The sequence below is a fragment of the Lycium barbarum genome, chromosome 5 (assembly GCF_019175385.1).
Source record: "Lycium barbarum isolate Lr01 chromosome 5, ASM1917538v2, whole genome shotgun sequence".
Taxonomy (NCBI): Eukaryota; Viridiplantae; Streptophyta; class Magnoliopsida; order Solanales; family Solanaceae; genus Lycium; species Lycium barbarum.
The window spans coordinates 87,063,374-87,079,082 of record NC_083341.1 but is presented as its reverse complement, the minus strand read 5'-3'; positions in this window follow the sequence as shown (position 1 = coordinate 87,079,082).

The following is a 15,709-nucleotide window of genomic DNA, read 5'->3' as shown; positions in this document are numbered from 1 at the left end:
TGTGGAAGAAGCTTATGGGGTAGCTACATGCTGAACAAATACTGCAAGAAATGGCATCCTACTATGGCATTGGAGAGAGGAGGATCTCACACATGGAAGAAAATTGTAAATATAAGAAATGCAGTTGAGCCACAGATATTTTGGTATTTAAGAAATGGAACTTCAAGTTTCTGGTATGAGAATTGGACAAGGCTGGGGGCACTATATTATATCATTCCTGATGCTGCTAGAGAAGAAGAAATAGAGGTTAGACAGTTTGTGCAGAATGGGAAATGGAGCATGGAACTGTTAACAGTCACTCTAGATCAGGAATTGGCTTATGAAGGAAAATATCAAAGTACCAGTTGAAGAAGAAGATGATGAACCATATTGGATGCTGGAAACAAATGGCAGATTTTCAGTTAAATCTGCATGGGAGTTTCTCAGACACAGAGAGAGCAAACAAACCAGTTATAAGTTCATGTGGGAGAAAGGGCTACCAATAAAAATAAGTTTTTTCATGTGGAGAGTGTGGAAAGGGAGAATCTCTACAGATGGCATATTAAAAAAGATGATGATCAATATACCATCAAGATGCTGGTGCTGTGAGGAGCATCAGGAGGAAACTGTGGGCCATTTATTTCTAAAATCTTCCATAGCTGTCAAGTTATGGAAGTTTTTTGCTTCTTGTGCAGGTAACCCACAGATGGAATTGGTCTACATAAAATGATCATGGCATGGTGGTCTGCTGAGATAAAGCCAAAATTGCATCCTATGTATAGAACAATGCCTGCAGTGATCATGTGGACATTATGGAAGAGAAGAAACTCCATTAAACATGGAGGATCAGTGTCCTTCTACAGACTAAAACAACAAGTACAGCACATACTACATCAACTGACAAGGAAGAGATTCCCATGGCTGCAGAATGTATCTGGTGATTGGGAAACTATGAATCACCACCTTAGTAGATATAAACCAAAAGTTTATTATGCTAAGGTTGTTTGGAGAATGCCACTTCCAGGGAGATTAAAATGCAATACAGACGAGGCAAGTAGAGGCAATCCTGGGCTCAGTTCATATGGATTCTGCATCAGAGATAGCAATGGGGATTTGGTCTATGCTGAAGCACAACAAATTGGAATAGCAACAAACATGGAAGCTGAAACTGAGGCTATAAAACAGGCATTGAAGTTCTGTAAAGAACACAACTTTCAACAGGTTCAATTGGAGACTGATTCACTTGTACTCCTAAAAATCTTACAAGATACATGGATCACTCCATGGGTACTGAGGAATCAGATTGAACAGATCAAACAGGATATGAGAGCAATGCAGGTACAGATTAGTCATATTTTCAGAGAAGGCAACAGTTTGGCAGACTTTCTAGCAAATCAGGCTTTGGATCATGCAGGGATTAAAGTACATGACTTTATACTCATGCCATCAGAAGGAAAAAGAATTCTCAATATGGAAAAATTACAATTGCCTCAGCTGAGGATTAGAACAAGGAGGATTCAGCAGCTTGATCATCAACAATGATGCTACATATATGGATAATCATATGGTGTGTGCACAGACATGGGCTATCATCAAAGCTGACTCAACATGATCACAGAGGACATACTAGTTTAGGCATACAGGATAGAACTAGAGAACAGTCTCTTAGTTTTTAAATTTTAGCTAGTTCATATTATAGACATGCTGTAATAGACTGCTTTTTTACATTATTCATTTATCAATAAAAAGTTCTAACAGGCTTGGCCTGGTAGAACACAATTTATATTAAAAAAAAGGTTCTTAAGGGATGTTTTATAGGACATGAATAGAGTGTTAGTAGAGGATCCCTAATGAGGTATTTAGTGTTCGAAGAGAGGTTTATGTTGTATCTTAGGACTTAGTTAATGTTTACTCAAGCGGGAAGAAGTACTAATGGCCTGAGCTGTGCTTATAAGTCTTATGTGATTATATAGACCCTACCGGTTAAGTGATGACCACGGGAAGTGCATAGAGATTACTTGTGGAAGTTTAGTCATGATGTTGATTATAATTACCACTGGTTTACGACCAGTTGGGCAAATGTATATATTTACCACTTGACTGCAGCCAGTCGAGCAGTTACCGCTGATCAGTCGGACAGTTGCGCTCTACCGTTGGGCGATAATCGGATGGACAGTTATTACCTCTGGACTGCAGCCGGTCGGGCAGTTACCACTGATCAGTTCGGCAGTTAGTATAAGATGATTAGTAAGATAAAGGCACAGTATTGTACATAGATATGGTTAAGCATGTGAGAATATAGAGAGACATGTATCATATATGGATCGGGTTGCACGCCGCAACACATGTTCAGATAACGTTTGATGATAAGGTAACCAGGACTATGGTAGGGTATAAAGACCTAGTAAAGATCGCAAAAAGATGAAGAGGTAGGTATATATATGCTAGATTTCCATCGGTAGTTCAGAAATGCCAGGTTGATTCTTATTCTTCTCATCTTTAGTATATGGCTATTTTGTTGCACTTATCGCCTTGCATACTCTGTACATTGCTCGTACTGACGTCCCTTGGTTGGGGGCACTGCATTTCATGCCCGCAGGTCTTGAGATACAGCTTGACGGATCTTTCAGTAAGGATACTAGCTCAGCAGGCAGAGTCGTGGCACTCCACTTGCTTCGGAGTTGCCCTGTGAGTCATCATGGCTGCATACACATTTGCATGGGTATGGCGAGGCCCTATTCCATCCACTTTATGTCATGTACTCTTGTAGCGACTCATAGAAAGATATGCACAGTTAGATATCTTATAATTATCTCGACTTATACTATGATGTATCATTATTATGGATAGCATTACCGGCACATACACTCGAGATTAGTTTGAAGACGTAAGTATGTTATATTTTGAGTTTGTGCTCCTATGGCTTATAGTACCTTGGTCCTATGTTGCCTTTCGAGATAGAGAAAACGTGAGTTACAGTTTGGTTAACTCGGTTCCCGTAGGGTGCCGAGTGCCAGTCACGCCTTACCAAGGTTGGGGTGTGACATGGACAAAGATCAACCTTCCAACTAATATCCCAAAATGTGCCTGAGTGCCGAGAATCGAACTGAATATCCTACCAAGTCATAATCGACCATCCGGACCTTTCGGAATAGACGGATTTTTAAAAAAGGTCCTTTACCCAAAAGTCAACTATCAGCCAACCGTTTTTCACTTTGAGACTATATCTCTCATAAGTCATCATAACACTCGCCCAACTACCTCGAGAACCCTGTATCCTATCCTCGATGGTCAAAATCATACTAATAAGGATCGATAAAGGGTCAATAGGGGTAAATGGGTCAAAAGCACTATAACGACCAAACGAGTCGTTAAATTAACACTAGAAACCGCAACTATTCCAAAGATTATGAAAATTTGATTCGAGAATGGTTGAAAGGAAAGTTTTTGGGAATTCATTGTGAGGTATGTTTTTGAAATTTAAGTATCGTTATGGGGATTGTTTTGGGTTTATATATCATCTATATACCATTAGAATCCATGGGTGAATCGCATGAAGGCAAGAACAGAAATTGGCTTAAAACCCCTTGTTTCCAAAAAGGGCGGGGATTCAAAAGAAAAGTGTAAAGTTCTAATCTTTCTCAGCTAAATCGATTACAGTGATTGTTGAATCTCGAAAAAACGTGTTTGCTAACTTTTAGCTGGGATTGAGGTATGTCTACTATTTTTAAAAATGTTTTGGATGTATGTCTATTTTTCAGAAATCTTCTTTGAAGTACGTTTATATTGTGAAATCATGATTGATGTATGAGAATCCTACTTATATTGTTTGTACTAGTTAAGACCCTCGTTTGGTGGTTGTTCTTTGTTAAACTTGTTTTTGAAATAAAAGATGACATTTGAATAAGGTCATGCGCGTGTAGGGTCAAGCCCGCATCGAACCTTATACGAATTATACTATCGTGATGAACATGTTTTTCCCTAATATGGATGATTAAAATTAATTCTCTAAACGTTAGACCTTTAAACATGTTTTCCTTGAATGGGTTTCTTGAACTTGAATGAATAATTTGGACATCAATTTCGAAATTTATTGCAACTTGAAATACCTCTATTGTGAGAAGATGACTTGATAAATGAATTCGTCTATAAGCCATGATTGATGATTCAATTGATATGTCATGATATGTATTTGATTGTGTTTGGGCCTGTATGGGCAAGCTATGCTAGTCCAGAGGATGATTAGCTGTTATGGATCCTAATGTATCACTTTTGAGTATTGTTGAGTCGGTCCAGAGGATGATTGACATCCATGGGAAAATAGCCCTGGTGTATCTATTATTGTGTCAGTCCAGAGGATGATTGACCTCTGAGGCATGTTGTCTGGTTCTTCTATTGCTGTGTTAGCCCAGAGAACGATTAGCCTCCGTGGGATACTAGCCCCGGTGTCACGACCCGGCTAGGAGCCGTGACGAGTACCCGGGGCTAACCACCGAGCACCACTCATACTACTACTTATCATGCTCATTAATCATTCTTTTATCCAATTCATACTCAAATCATAAGAAAAACATTTTTCTTTTGAGAACATAAATTCTTTTATATATACATAAGCCTTTCGGCCATCAAAATAATACATACATACATACATAATAGCAACCTCGTGAGACCATATAACTCACACTGCGTATCTACGAGCCTCTACTGGAGTGCTAGACATAAGGACGGGAGAGGATCCCGTCGTGCCCAAAATATACACAAAAGAATAGTCACGACACCTCCAGAACAATAGAGTGCTCTCAAATAAGCTACTAGCTCCTATGAGTCTGGATCAAGATCCCCTCCCTGTCTATCTGTGGGCATGAACACAGCGTCCAAAGAAAACGGACGTCAGTACGAACATTGTACTGAGTATGAGAGGCATAAACAACAACAATACGTCAATGAGATAAAGAAAGCATCAATAAGGAGCAACTGTATATATAACTATCACTTATAAAGAAATACCACATGTTGTCTTACTCATAATGATCATCATATCATGTATGCATAAATGTATAAGCTGCCCGTCCATATCGGATCAGTGTGATAATCATTAGCCTGCGACCAGGCCTCCCGCGTCCGGGGTACCATCTCATGCCGCCCACTACTGGTGTCTGCCCATGTCATCTGGACATGGTGTATACATATAGCTGTCTGCCTTAGCGGTGTCTGCCTGGCCATATAGGCGCGGTGTGATAGACTCATCATATTCTCATCAGGCTATTATCATAATGCATGACTGGAAACTTAAAACAATTATACTCTATCGGGGTGACATAAGGTCGTGAACCCCCGACTCCATTATGGAACGTTTATAAGTGTTTTGCCTTACCTTGAAGGAAATAGTATATAAGGTGAGTGTATGCAATAAATGACATCGTTAACTTTATAGGAACATCATATCATAAACTCTAGAATCTTTAGACTCAAGCTCATCATCATCATTTTTAGGCTCATAATATATCTCTTACCTCATATAGCTATTTATGAACATAGACTCATCGTTTTTCGGAATGTAGGAGATTCATGGAGAGGAAGGAGAAGTTATGCTATAGGATTCATGCCATAGAAATAAAAGACTAGCCTTACATACCTTTTACGTTTAACTAATCTATCGCTTGCTTGATCTCCTCCGATGCCCACGTTTTTACCTTCAAGAGGATTCGCATTTACATTAGTTAATCGGCTATAAGAACGTGTTACTATTTCTAGGGAAAATTGGGCAGCATTTCCTTTGTTTCTACTACTTTTACCATATTCTATATCAACTCCTAAACGTTTATAACAACATTCACAATATCGCAAACAACAATCGTCATTCATCTACATTTCCCACAATTTACCATTTCCCTTCAATTTCTCTACAATTATGGTTATAGCTCACTATCGCGTTTTCTCATATATAATACTTATTCCATGGTCTAAATGTCATTAATAACATATTTACAATCACAACATATCGATAATCATGACTCAATCCAAACCTTTACCCAACAATGTCACTATTCCCATATTTATGACCCATTTTCTATGTCTTTCTACAATCTATGTGCTTTTAACTTTCAACACCTTAAACAATAAAGAATGATCATAAAAATCACCTTATATGATGGATGAACAACACTTGAGTGAAGCTTCTCTTCTTGCACCAAAACCCTAACTCACTTCCCTTGAGTTTCCTCGGTCTTGATGAACTTTTATTAGGTTTCATACACTTGATTTCGTGGGTTTGATGTAATTGATCATGGTTTTACCTTTGGTTTCTTATGGATGAGTGATGGAGAATATTCTAGAGGTTTCTTGAAGAGAGGAGAGTGGAAATGAAATGAAGGAATGGTCCTTATATGATTTTAATTTTTGTCCCGACCAAGATATATGGACCAACATACGGTCCATACATTTTATACGGGTCGTATGTATGGCCGTATGTTTGGTCCAGAGAATGATGTCCCTCTTGGCTAATTATACGGCCTAACATACGGCTAGTATAATTTATACGGCCAGTATGTTGGGCCGTATAATGCCCAGTTGTTCCGATTTCGTTTTCGTCAACTCGTTTGATATCCAATCCTTATGGAACCTTCTTGACACTTGTTTAACATCCCAATACCAATCTAAGGGACGTTATCACTCTTCTCTAAGACGTCATTACACCATCATTTACTCATCGCCCATAATTCTTACCCGACACGCAACATATCCGTTGCTTTCTTTGACAAACTTCTTTCTTTACGTCAAATGTCTTTGAATCTCGATTAAGATCATCAAATTCTATTTCTCACTTATCGAAACATCGTATACATCATGCTCTTCGCTAACCTATTCGTTTTACGTTAACGGGAAATTTTTCAAGGTGTAACACCCGGGGTATCGAATGATTGTTCACCCGTGAGTCGGCATATATTGATATTTTGGTTGCCTGTGAGTAGCTTGTAATGCTCGTGGGTTCTTGATTAAAAGTATTAACGTGATAAAAGGTTTGACGGTTTGAAATTGGTACATTTCTTGTCTATTTGGTTGTTCACAGAGAGTTTTACTAAAGTTGATGACATTTGCTCCATCTCTTACTTTCAAACTGTTTTACTACTATTAATTCTGAAGTTTTGTTGTAACTATCTTATATTTGATTTATTAACTATTGCCCCTTAGACACTCACTGATTACCCAGTACTCAGGAATACCATTATTATTTTTGATGGTATGTTAGGTAACGAAGAAGATCCGGTTCATGATATGCGTTCAGAGTAGGAGAATATGATGCTTTTCAGACTTATTTGTGAGCCCGCACGCTCGTTCACGGGACACACCTCTATCTTAGTTTGTTTCTTTTAGTTTCCAGGTTGCATCCCGAAGATAATCTATTCATTTATTTATCTTAGGACTTGTCGAAGTCTCGTAAGACTTGTTGGGGGCATTTTCCACATTTATGACTAGTTATTTATATTAGACTACCGCTGATTTTTTTATTAGTGTGAATATCTTTCTATTTAACCTTAATGACTTGTTTAGGTAAATGCTGAAAGAATGTTAAAAGAGATTAGACGTTTATTGATTTTATAAAGTGCTTCCGGTGTTGTTCATAGCATCGGATGCCTGTTGCGCCCAGGGTGGATTTTGAGGCGTGACAAGCTTGGTATCAGAGCTCTAGGTTTATAAGTGTCCTAGGATTGTCTATGGAGCTCTCCCTAGTGGATCCTTCTTCAAGCAGACTGGACACCTATATGGATATATGACTACTAAGACATGATAGGTGTTTATTACTCTTCTTGATTCTAGATTGTGCTATAGAGCTTGAACTTCTCTTTAGGATCGTTCAGGCGCATTTGATATCGTGCCTCGTGGAAATGGCCTAAACTTGTGCTGCAACTGCTAACTATGTGAACAATGGTGTTATGCGGTCTACATTGGTCGTAATATACAGTGTGATACACGGTACGAAGTCACTTAGGATTCAATAGTAGGTGCATATATATAGTGATTATAGGGTGTAGTTGTTGATAAATTGAGACATGTATAGAAACAATTGTAGTTCGAATTACAGGGAAAACTCCATCGATATCTTGGTAGAGCTACGAGAATTGTTAAGATGGAGAAAATTTTCAGTGCGACAGACATAACCTCTGCTACGAAAAGGAGATATAGTAGCCAAAGTATCATCTAGTGATAGATGGAAGTATGTAGCTGAGTGTCATTGATTTATTAGGTGAAGAATCTAATAGCTATATCCTTAGGCATATTTCTGAACAGTGTTATGATGGCATATATTTGAACTGTGTTATGATGCTATTGTGCTCTCTACTGGCTTGAATAGAAGGTTCTATATATTTTATGCCATTGAGACATATTAAGATGTGACAGGTTTAGTGTACTTTTTTTTTTTGAATCAAAACTACCAAGCAGATGGCCCTGATAGTGCTTTATTAAAAATCAAGTTCTGTACAAAAGCTAAAAATGTAGAAAATAAAGGAATATAATACATGAATCCAAACTAAAGAAAGTCTAAAAGCTTGTCTATTGCAAATCCTTTGGCCTTGACTTGATACCATGTTGACACCTCAAGCTCTCTGTTATACCCCGTATTTTTATACGTTGGATTATTCGTAAGGTAATCGACACGAATTCAAGGACGAGATTACTTTTGGGATATGAGACAAGGACTTTTAATCCCGATTTTTAATATGGCACGACTTGCTTGTAAATTCCAATTAGTATGGAAATATTAGTGGAAATTAGGGACTAATTAACCATGATTAGATTATTAAGTGGGGATTAATGATTAATTAAGTTAATTACACCATGAATGGGCCCCACCCGATTTAATAATTAGAAAATAGCATGAATGAGGACATGCCAAGTGGAGGGGGTATGTGTCAATATGTTAGGCAGCCTATATAATCCAATTTGATGACTAATTCATCAACAATACTTCATTTCATCTTCACAAAGTTAAGTAGGAGAGAGAGGCTCTAAGCTAGAGAGAGGGAGAGAGAGCCATGGCCATGGCAGCAGCCCCTTGAGCTCACGGCCAGCTGCTGTTTTACACCATTAAAATTGCTATCTTATCTTGAATCGAAGAGGGGAATATGACCAGCCATGGCTGCCAAGCTCGCGGCCATGGAAGCCCTTGATCAACCTCAAGTGTTGCAAGAAAAATTAAGGTCCTAAGGTAAGGTTTAATTCCCTCTTACATGTTTTAGTGATGATTTGGTCTTTGTATGAATTGGTGGATGTCGAATTGGATGCAAGAATTGTGTATATTGATGTTGAGACTTTGTTTGGGTCGTACAGGGGCTGCCTTAATCTAGAAATAGTGAATTAATTTTAATTAGTGTTGTTGTTATTGTTGTCATTGATTATATAATGAAAACGGAAGAATTTGATAGTTCAAGTTGAAGTTGTAATTGTTGGACTATTATAAAGTCATTTCGATGAAGTATGGTGGCTGTAGATTATTAGGAGCAACTTGAATATGTCGTAGCCGTTATGCTAACGATTATTGAATGTTGTAATATGTGGGCTGATTGGAATGTTATGTGGGCTGTTTTGGAGTATCCTCGGATCTTCTTTCGACTAGTTCTTAATGCGATAACTTAGACGTGCTTTGGTTGTTGCTATGTTGGTTGTTGTATAGTTGGCGTAAATGTGAGGAAATTGAGCGATATAGGGGAAGTGCTGCCCAATTATCTTGAAATAAGCTACTAACGTTGAAGTACGTTTTATGCCTTTTCGCAGCTTAACCATAGTCTTGACGTCTTAATATAGGTTTAAATATTTTAGGCAACGTATACATATCGAGTCACGAATTAAGCGCCAAAGGTATGTAAAGCTAACCCTTCTTTATTTTGGCATGATCTTTATAAACGAATAGACGACGAGCATGTGACTTTAAAGAAACTCCTATTCTTAGAGCCACTAGGATGGCTAATGTTCTTGATTTCCAGAAGCTATTTCATTGTGTCTTGATACGTGTCTATGATTCCAGAAGTTCTATTTTGATATAATCCATAGTGACATTCGAAGGGTACTTGATATGACTGTTGTCTTGATTATCAAATGACGGTTCATCTTGATTATTCTATCGAGCCTCAGATGTGACTTAGTTTGCATATGGTTGCTCACTACTCTGCTCGTGCATGCCTCAATATATCTTTCACCGAGTCCCAGGCCGGGTATGTTTTCGTGCACAGTATCACTGCATTGTTCACCGAGTCCCTCACTAGAGGGCCGGGTACGGTATATATATATGATGATATGATGATGTGATGATATCATGATGTGATTATGGCGCCAAGGATGGCATGTGATGACTTTATTCACCGAGTCCCACAATGGGCCAGGTATGATATATGATATTGATATGCATGATTTACATTTCATAAGGCAAGTGTATTGGTATTTCGAATGTCATACTTGTCTCTGGTGATCTCTATTTCAGTCATGATCCTCTTTATTGTATTTCATGCTTTATATACTCAGTACATATCTCGTAGTGACCCCCTTTCTTCGGGGGGCTAGGTTTCATGCCCGCAGGTACAGATACTCGATTTGGTGATCCTCCAGCTTAGGGTTTCTACTCAGCTGTCTTGGAGAGCTCCATTGTTCCGGAGCCTAGACTCTTGGTACAGATCTTTTGATGTATATATATGTTTATCCAGGGGTACGGCGGGGCCCTATCCCGTCATATTTTACTATCGATACTCTTAGAGGTCTATAGACATATGTGTGGGTTGTGTAAAAGTTTTGTTCAACTGTGTCTATACGATGTGCTATGGATATGTTCGTCTGTAGTGGCAGCCTTGTCGGCCTGCGTATGGTATTGATATGTAGTGGCAGCCTTGTCGGCTTGCGTATCATATTGACATGTAGTGGCAGCCTTGTCGGCTTGCGTATCATATTATGTTTTGATTAGTTGTGACTCCTCAGGAGACAGGTTATCGAGATATATATATATATATATATATATATATATATATATATATATATATATATATATATATGATGACGTTATGAACCTTTGGAGTTATTTTGCATGTTTCCATATTGTCCTTAGGTCTAGTTTGACTATATCTAACAGGTGCGTATACGAGTGTCCAGCTCGGGCACTAGTCATGGCCCACGGAGTTGGGTCGTGACAAAAGTGGTATCAGAGCAGTTCATCCTCGGAGTGTCTACAGACCGTGTCTAGTAGAGTCTTGTTTATCGGTGTGTTGTGCACCACATCTATAAACAGGAAGCTACAGGACATTTAGGATGTTATCTTTTCTTCTGTCTTAGATCGTGCGATAGAGCCAGAACCTAGGAAGGATTGTTTCTGACCTCTTTTCCTGTAGGTAGGTGCAGATTGGCGAGAGATGAAGAGGTCAGCTTTAGATAGTGGGGGTGCTAAGAATGCCCCTAGAGTAAGTACAGGACCCCAGGCTCAATTATTCTATCGAGACTGACCCCTCGGAGGACCCAGCGACAATTCCTCCAGAGTTTCTAATATCCAGGGAGGCAGTCCCCGAGGCCGTACCAGTTGCTCCTATGGCAGAGCACCACGTTAGACCGGCTACCCCGGTAAGTGTTACAGAGTGCTCCAGCCCCCTATCCTGGCCATCGGTAAACCAGGAGTTGCCCGGTTATCTACATTCCTCGGACTCAGATGAGGAAGACGATGAAGGCCAGACGAGTAGATGGCGGGCAGATGATGACGAGGAGCACACTCCACCTTATAGATAACCAGATCAGACTAGAGACCGATCGATATAGGTATATGAGGCCTTATTGAAATTTCCTGTGTATGTACATTTGCTATAGATTATTAACTAATAGCGGCAAGCGGAAATCAAAGGGGCCGACAACTAAGTATTTATAAGTAACAGCGACCAAGGTGTTCCCATTACCATGGGAATTTTGAAATCTAGGATTGAATGTAGCTATACATGCAGGTGAAAGTGGATATCAAGGTTACATTATGAGAATTTGTATGTACAGAATGGAAAACTGGCCATCATCAAGGTAAGTTATTGAAGTATAGTAAGAAAACGGGTTGAATGAATATATATTGTTGATAAGTTCAGTTATAAAGTGTGAACAGAAGAAGCTGAAGGAATCAATAAAAAAAAGATAGGTAAGCAGGGTATATGCCAGATACGGTATGAATGTTGCAGGTATGATTGAAACCTGCAGTTAAAGATTGAAAGGGAAGTGAACAGGAAAGTGTAACAGGTACAGTTCGAGTTGGACATACGAGGTACGTTCATCATTTTCATACTGTTATTGATATGGGGAGCCCTGTGCGGCTATGATACGATATAATATATACATACATATGTTGGCCCTGTGAGGCATTGTTGGTATTTCCTGCGGGCAGGTTTTGAGATAGTAAGAAATACAGAGGAAACTCTGCCAAACTTTTCCTAGAAATAAAAAGCGAATGAGCTATAAGTTCGTAATATGTCTTGAAAGGTTGTGTCAACAGTAATGGCAGGATTTTGACCAAGTTGCAAGTCTGGCTTCGAAAAATAAAGTTAACTGTTGAATCGATAGTAATAGTAATTATGAGGTCGACATCGATATGGTAAATTTATCATGTTGGATTAAAGCTTTAAGAGATATCCTCCATGTCATCCGTAAGAGGCATCATTCTTATTTGGGAAATTTGATTTTGAAGAAGCAAATATGAGCAGCAAAGTTTGGAATTCATTTGAACGGACCAGAATACTTTCCAGCCACATATTACCTTAGAAAAAGCTCAGGTTGAAGAGCAAAAACGTCCAGCAATTAAGTTTCATTTTTATTTGAAGAGTACAAAGCTTACAGCGAGTAGTTTATGAACTAAATAGTTCGTTCACGACCCAAGAACAAATCTGGAGGTAAACTATGTGAATCAAGCATTAGGAGCCCCGTAGTGCTTGTTGGATTCTAGTTCCTCTTCTTGTGGTGGTTTGGAGGATTGTTGTGAGAATAAGTAAAGCCCAGTGAGGAAGTGACTAAAAGATATGACGTGATCTGTGTGACTAAAGTATAAAGGAAAATGTGAAATGGAAAGGCAGGGTATAGAACGAATGAGAAAGATTTATAAAGTTCTATAGGGAAAGTTCAGAATAAAGATTATGCGATAACGGAAATGAAAGCGAGCACAAGAAAAGAAGAAGGTAATTAAAAGAAGGAAATAAGAAGGAAGCGAGCGAGATAACCCTGCAGTAATAGGTTATGACATGTATAGCTGAGGACACGAGTAATATAAGTGACAGAACTGTGAAAGACTAAAACTATAAAGAGATGAGCAACGAAGCAAAATGAGTGCCAGAAAATGACTGGGATGATAAGAACAAATAGGGATGAACAGAATACACTTTGAAAAAAAGAAAGGGATTATGTAGGAGTAGTGTTTTCCGAAGGACACAGGAGTATCAAGAGATTCCTCGTGCACAGAATAAAAGATGGACGTAGAATGGAGAAATGGGAAGGAATACTAAAGAAAGCACCCAAGATAGACGTAATTAATTGAGTACGAGTGAAAAATAAAAGGGAAATACATAGCTACGAACTTAAATGTGTAATACGACGAAAAGGTGATAAGATAAGACCATTATTAAGACGAATTTGATATGATTTTGAGTAAGTTAGAAGTCAGTGTTAGGTACACAACAAGGGTGAAAGAGCATAAGGCATAAAGGAGTACTACGTATATATGACTTCACCTCGGAAATAGTGAAATCCTTAAAGGACAAGGATTGTGGATTTAAGAAACAACTGAGGTATTGTAAATTTAGTAGAGAAAACAAATTATATCCGCTGGGATAAAGATACCGTTATAAGAGAGCTTTGGACACTTATCATCAGAATATAAGTGCTACCTAATTGAGAATTTGGAATGACTACAGGTACTATATATCGAAAGGTTCCCGTCACTTCCTGATTTTGATTAGGGTTTCGTACATGGATAAAAAATTTATAAATTACAAAGAAAGACATGAGTGTGGTACAGTATACCAAGTGAATTGGAAAAAGGATCGGGTGAAATTGAGATTTGAAATAGGGACATAGAGCAGAATATAAACGGATAATGGTATAAGTACACCCTGAAAGGGGGAAGCGGGTGAGAGCAATGCGAGTGTAAGATGGAAACAATTGACACTACAACACATTGGATATGAATGCTTAAGCTTTAAGTGAGATCCCTCGCTGGGACAAGTTAGTAAGATCTGAAAGCCAGCAATGAATGGATAGAAGACAGGATGGTATTTGAGATGGTACGGAGAAGAATTTGTAAAGATCCGGAATGATATGGCATTACAAGTGGGTGCTTATAAAAAGAAAGAGTACGACAGAAGAATGGTAACGAGTAACTTAAGAGATATTATAAAAGATAGCAATGCTATATTAGATTAAAGGCTAAGATGTTGGTAATAGAGTTGTGCGCTAATGATGTTGCGACTTATAAGTAGCAAAAGGAAGGGACAGAAAATCTCCTATAATAGGATATGAGAAAAATCAAAGGATGAATCAAGGGAAAGGAGTATGACAAGATAGGCTATGAGCGAATTTTAGTACGGATGAGATATGTAAAGCAGAATGAACCAAGAGAAGGAAAGGCTACGACTAAGATTGGATGTATTTTATACAAGTTGTACAGGAATAATTATACAACTTACGGATGTTTGTATGCTAAGAATGAGACCAAGTGAGTACTTGATAAGAAGAGTAAGGATTCAGTAATATCAATGCGGTTGTGATATTTGGATGCATTAAGGCAAGATGTAAAGATGGTTTAAGCCAAATTACTGAGATAGAAGTAGTGCTGAGGGAAAATAGGCCTGGCCATGATTGAGCCAAAGATTATCTCGATACCGATTGTAAGATACGAGAGGAAAATACAAAGGTAAAGTATGAAGGCTAGTGAAACGATGCTAAGGTATTTCTCAGGCTAATTTGAGTACCTTTGCATATTCTGAAAAGATTGCAACATAATGTGAGATAGAAAAAGAGAACTAAGAACAAGACCTGGGTAAAGAGGCAATAGAAGAGTTTGAATTAAAGATAAAGAAACGACACGAGATGATATGCCTAAAGCGTTACAAGTTGGATCAAGGGAAATTGCGAAGTGGTTGAAGCGAGACAAATAGAACGAGCTGGTTACTAGAAGACAGTGAATTTATATGTCAAATCAAGAACTCTTTTACAATGATACCAATTAATAATAGACAGATCATAGAGCAGCTATGTAAAGTTATAATATGAGGAAACCCCCGCGCTACTTGATATCCAACTCTAAGGATTGAGATTAAGAGCTAAAAAGTAGAGCGACAGTTAAAATCTTTTAAAAAACAAAGTCGAGAAGTGATACATGATGCTGAAGATTTCAGAATATGGACTGTAACAGCAGAGCGATGTAAGGTTATTGAAGTAAAATAATATTACATCTTGGGAAATTTCGTCTTATTCGTAGAATCTGCGAAAGGTCTACAGGTTACCAGAGGCATGAAATACTCCAGGGATTCTAATAAATCAACGAGGGACGTCTACGCGCAAGAGGTAAGATGAAGTGAACGATACATCTTAAGGAAGTAATTTATAGAAGAAGAAAGAGTCGAGTTATGACTAAGTGCACCAGAGATAAGAGTAAGATTTCAGTAGAAGAGCGCGCAATACAACTGTCAACCAACTGCGAGATGACGAGGAGAGTGAAGACAACGACGTGGAA